Source organism: Rattus rattus, chromosome X, assembly GCF_011064425.1.
Source record: "Rattus rattus isolate New Zealand chromosome X, Rrattus_CSIRO_v1, whole genome shotgun sequence".
NCBI classification, from domain to species: Eukaryota; Metazoa; Chordata; class Mammalia; order Rodentia; family Muridae; genus Rattus; species Rattus rattus.
This window is the reverse complement of record NC_046172.1, coordinates 49,255,921-49,261,920: the sequence shown is the minus strand read 5'-3', so window position 1 is coordinate 49,261,920 and position 6,000 is coordinate 49,255,921.

Below are 6,000 nucleotides of genomic sequence, written 5' to 3'. Positions count from 1 at the left end.
ACTAGTTAATTCTATACTGCACTACAGATCCACGTTACTTGAAATATAAATAAAATATCCAGTAAAGACTTGAACCCCGATTCATGGACTTTAACATCTCACAGAAGTCCATGACCCAAACTTGAACTGCAATCTACTAACTCCTAAATTCAAAACACAACAATAATCTTGAAACAAAATGACTCACTAAGATCAAACTCATGTCGATGAGGATGGGGAATACCTTCATTTCTCTGCTATATCATGCTTGGGTATATACCATGTTAATAACAGCCCTGCAGTTCACGCATCTGTGTTAAAATGTTTATGAATTTTTGTGTCAATTTATTCATTCAGGTGGCAGCTGAACCTTCACAGCAACAATCAAAATACAAAGAATGTTAAACACAATCCCATGTTAATTGTGTCTCGACACTATTGGTCGTTGGTGTTATTCTCAGACAGAGCTCAGTGACTGTCCCCGAGTTTCAGCCGAATGAAACTCTCACTGGCTGGTCCCCAGGCAGCTCAGATCAGCCCAGCAACAGTTTAAATGTTCATTTTGTAAATAGACTTAAACAACTGTTATTATCGTCGCTTTTTCCGATCATTCTTCTCAGTTTCATGTTTTATTTCAGGAGTTTTCTCTTTAATCTTCACTCTATTTCATTCAAGATGGAAAGAAAGAACATAGTCTCAAACATGATGGTCAAATCAGTCCAGCTTAAAAATAGTATATGGTTACCTCATTTAAGTCCCTACTTGAGATGCCCATTAGATGTTAGGAAGAAAAGATTTTAAACCTCAGGGTTATTAGGCTCAAATGGGATTTAAGTAGGGTAAATAGGTCTATAAAGTTCTGAGAACAACATGGATGCAAGCTTTAGCTTAAAGCCCGAAATGTCATTTCACTGCTTAGCAGTCTCACATTTTAAAGAAAACAAATGAAATTATTTGCAAGTTCTTCTCTGTCCAGCATTCGCAACCTTGACAGATGTTTGTTCTGTTCTTCTTATCGACAGTCCTGTCAAAAAAAACTTTCCCCCATCATGACTCTTCATGAATTGAATGACACCTCACATACCTCAAATTGAAAACACTGACATTGACGGTTCAGTTAGTGAATTCAGATGACAGAACTTAACTTCAAAGATCCCAATCATGCACACCTGCTGCATTGAACCCACTTTGTTCAATCAAACAGTCGGGGATTCAAATACAGCAGTAACGCTGAGATGTGAAACTTTTCATCATGAAATCACACACTCTAGAAATGTCTGTACTTTAGACACATGCTTCCACTATAAACATCACCATGTCACAGATCACATTTCAAGAAGACAGTTCAGTGGATGATCTCAATCCTTTCAATGGGGAAGATCCAACCCATGGCAGAAAGTCCTGGTCCTGTCAGAAATCAATGTATGAATGCACTTTTCAATTCAATTATATGTTGGTGTTCAATTTTAAATGTTTCATAATTATTTGAACATTCAAATACCTATCGATTTTGTTGTATTCCAGCTCATTGAGGTCACTGTTTTTCAGACAGTTTCTCTGCACTTTTGATAACTGAAATTTTAGACGGCCAGCTGTCCTGTGCATGAATCTTCCCATTTCAAAATATATTTCAGCTTGTTATTGCACTGTTGTTTTCAATTCTGCACTTCATGTAACAATCCAATCAATGTTCTTCCCACCAGCTTCCCAACAATTTCTGAGAGCCTGAAAACATTGCTTTTGCTGTTCTATTAGCCATTTCAGCCAGTACCTGCTGTTGGGCTCTCAAAGACTAATAGACTATATATATCAGAAATTTCATGACACATGTTCAATAGCTATTTTTAGACTCATTTCCCATACAGCATATAGAACATGTACACACACACACACTTTGACGTTTTCCAAGCTCTCAAAACTAGAAAGTTTGTTTGCTGTGATTTTGACTTTGCACAGCAAGAAAACAGTATCTGGTATGGAACTTTCAGTCCACCACCATGTTCTCAACTAGATCCCAAAGTCCAGATCACCTGACTAATGCACACATACACACACACATTGTCAAAATCATTAATAACATTTGGTAGTCAATCCCCTTTCAACATTCTCAGAAATTCTTGCCCAGATTTGGCTCAGAATGACAAGACACTAATTTCACACAAACATTAACTTTTAGCTCCGTCATCCTCCTGTCTGTTCTGTCAGCCATCTTGGGCCCCACTGTCACCTTCCACACACACAATCCTGTTCCCAACCTGAGAACTCCCACTCTTGCCTGATTGCCTTGTTCTTCAAAGCATCTTGATTCAAATGTCTTCACATCATCTCATATATTTGAACTTCCACTCTCACACACTGATCCCCATCCCCACACCATGCGACTCTGCCCTCACACACACACACACACACACACATCTTCAAAATCTTACACCACGTATCCAATATTTTCGTCACTGTTCAGACGAACATTTCATACTGATATATGTCTTCAGTGGTTACCCTGAGTCTCTCTACTCATCTTCCATCGTACCGTTCATCAGAGTTTGTCACATTTCATGAGTTTAGATTCAGTCAAAGAACCATAACTTACAGGCTTTAACTCTATAAAACATTTCAAATGTCAAACTATGATGTTCAACTACCTCTGTCTTGCTGAAAGACACACACAGACTCTCACACAAGACTTTTAAAGATTACTTTCAAAATCCCCATAAACAAGTCCAGACAGAATGTTTTACAAACAAATATAGCCCAAATGACAGGCTCTGTTTAAGATTAAATGACTACGGTGTTTGTTTTAGTGTCTCAGGTCTTACAGACACAGATAAATGAATGTTCACTATGTTAGCTTGAATATGTTAGATCTGTGATATATCATTCCAAATGCTGCTCATCACTATCTGATTTTTTTCAATGTCACTGTCAATGCACAATTTTGAGTCAGCTGTGTGCAGTGTTGTGGCATGTGTCACTAACTGTACACACACATGGCACAAAATAAGTATGTTTTGCACCTTTCATTCTGAAAATATATACTCAAACATAACAAGCAAAGTGGTACACTGGTACTTTTTCATGTTAGTCCTGACTAGATTGCATTGACACACTTTAAAACAAGAACAAAACACACTTGAAGAACAACTGTGCATGGCCTGCGTGCGTGCGTGCACTAAATCAATCAATTACCTTCCAACTCCAAATACTCTGTAATTCCCGAAAAGCCATTTTAACTGAGAGTTTCCTAGAAAACCATTCTGAAATACAGACCAAAGAATTAAACACAGTCTGTGAGATTCGTCGTGCAGTTGCCCAGGTTTTATAGTAAGTTAGGCTTACAAACAAATATGTTGTTGGGTTGATATAAGTTGCTGGTTCCAGATGTTATGTTCATGATCATCATCTTATACGTATTTCAAATTAAAAGATTTTTTATGAATGAAATAGTTTATAAAGATCTTGAATAAATTTCTCCATTTATATGTTTCAAATTGATGTTTTTTATTTTTTGTATGAAACAAGAAGCGACCAATATCAACTGCATGTAATTTTTATTGATATTTATTTCTTTGCATTGCATGTTATCCTCTTCTTTGTTTCCTCCTGGGCAAAACCCTATGTATCCTCCCCAGGCTTCTAAGAAGGTTCCCCCACTCACCCACCTCTTGGCTCACTGCACTAACACACATTCTCACACTGGGACATCAAGCCCAAAATTCCAAGACTTTCCTATTGATGCCAGATAAGGCCATCCTCTGCTACATGTTGCTAGAGCCATGATCCTCCCATGTGTACATTTGGGTAGTGATTGCGTCTGGAAGCTCTAGGGTGTCTGCTTGGTTGATTTTGTTCTCCTATGGAGCTCTAACCCTTTGGCTCCACTGGTTTTCTGCTAAGTCCTGGTGTCTATGTACTCAGTTCGATGGTTAGCTGCAAGCATCCACATCTGTATTAGTCAGGCTCTGGCAGAGCCTCTCAAGGGACAGCCATACCAGTCTCCTTTCAACCAGCACTTGGCATCAGCAATAGTGTCTGCATTTGGTGTCTGATTGAGGGAGGGGCCAACCACACAACTCAAAAATATTAACCATTGCTGTTGTGTAAAGGAAATTCAGGGGTAAAGAGTAGAGCAGAGACTGAAGACTGCTCCAATTAGGTCTCCATCCCATCTGCAGACACCAAATGCAGACACTATTGCTGATGCCAAGTGCTGGTTGAAAGGAGACTGGTATGGCTGTCCCTTGAGAGGCTCTGCCAGAGCCTGACTAATACAGATGTGGATGCTTGCAGCTAACCATCGAACTGAGTACATAGACACCATTGTAGGACTTAGCAGAAAAACCAGTGGAGCCAAAGGAGTTAGAAACTCCATAGGAAGAACAAAATCAACCAAGCAGACACCCTAGAGCTTCCAGACACTAAATCACTACCCAAATAATACACATGGAGGGATCCATGGCTCTAGCAGCATGTGTAGCAGAGGATGGCCTTATCTGGCATCAATAGGAGAAGAGGTCTTGGAATTTTGGAGGCTTGATGTCCCAGTGTAAGGGAATGTTAGTGCAGTGAGCCAAGAGTGGGTGAGTGGGGGGAACCTTCATAGAAGCCTGGGGAGGGGGATACATAGGGGTTTTGCCGAGAGGAAACAAAGAAGGAGGATAACATTTGCAATGCAAAGAAATAAAATATCCAATAAAAAATTAAATGCAGTTGATATTGGTCCTTCTTGTTCATACAAAAATAAAAAGCATCCAGTTTGGAGCAGAACTGGTAACAATCATATTTATAAGTCATTCTTTCCTTTTCATATATCTCATATTTTTTAAATATTTGATATTTAAAATAATATTAACTGGAGAAATTTCCAGTAGTTTTGGTGCTTCCTTTGTTCTTTTCTCTTATTCAGGATCTTTTATAAACTGTATAAAACATTTGTTTTTTTTTTCATTCATAAAAAATGAAATCTTTTTTGATTTAGTACATTATAAGTTAGTGATCATAAGATATCCATAAACATCTGGAACCCATGGCTTATATCAGCCCAAAAAAAGACAACATGTATTTTAGACATGGCTTCAACACTCTGCCAGGTACTAGATAATACACAGCTTACTTGTTGCTTGTTATGAGCCAAAGATCTCCCACAAGTAAGAATTTAATGATTATTTAATTCTTTCTTTAGTCCTGTATAACCTTGCATATACAACACTTCAAATGTGAATGAATTTCTAGTTTTCTAGAAACACATTAGAACTTAGTATAAACTCTGTGAATGTCTTATCAGACATTATACTCCTAATTTTGGTAATTTGTTCATTCTATCGTAATTGTGTCTGGTACTTTCCAGTTAAAAAATGGCTCTAACAACATTGAGGAATAGACTTTTTCAATAGATGATCTAGAGGGTCAAATGTAGCAATAGAATTATCAGGGAATTTTTCATGTGTTTTCTGATATGTGTATAATTTACAAGTATGACATTTATACCATAGTACTATGAAAGAAGATATGAATTTCATCCTTTGTGACAGGAATGGAGTTGGAAAGATGGTTCATTCATTAAAATGATTCATGACCCTCCAGAGTAATTAGTTTCTGCTATGAACATACACATGGTGGCTCAAAACTATTTGTAATTCTATGGGAATGAGGCACACACATGATAAACATACTCTCAGGCTAAACACCCATACACATAACATAGAAATAAGTTAGTCATTCTTAATTTTTTGAAATTAAATATAATTGCATTTTCTCCTTTTGCCTTTCTCTTTCTATTCCATCCTATATACAACTGCTTCCTCAATTCTTCCACCAACTCATGACCTCTGGTACTCTTTCTTTATTTCTTGTTAAACACACACACACACACACACACACACACACACACACACACAAAACCACATACACAATTTATTCTTTCAAAATTCCTTTCATGTATAAAACATATTTTGTTCTTATGCACTATAGACTATTTCCCTCCAACATCCTCAGGACACACCAATGTGTCTTTCTTCCAACTTC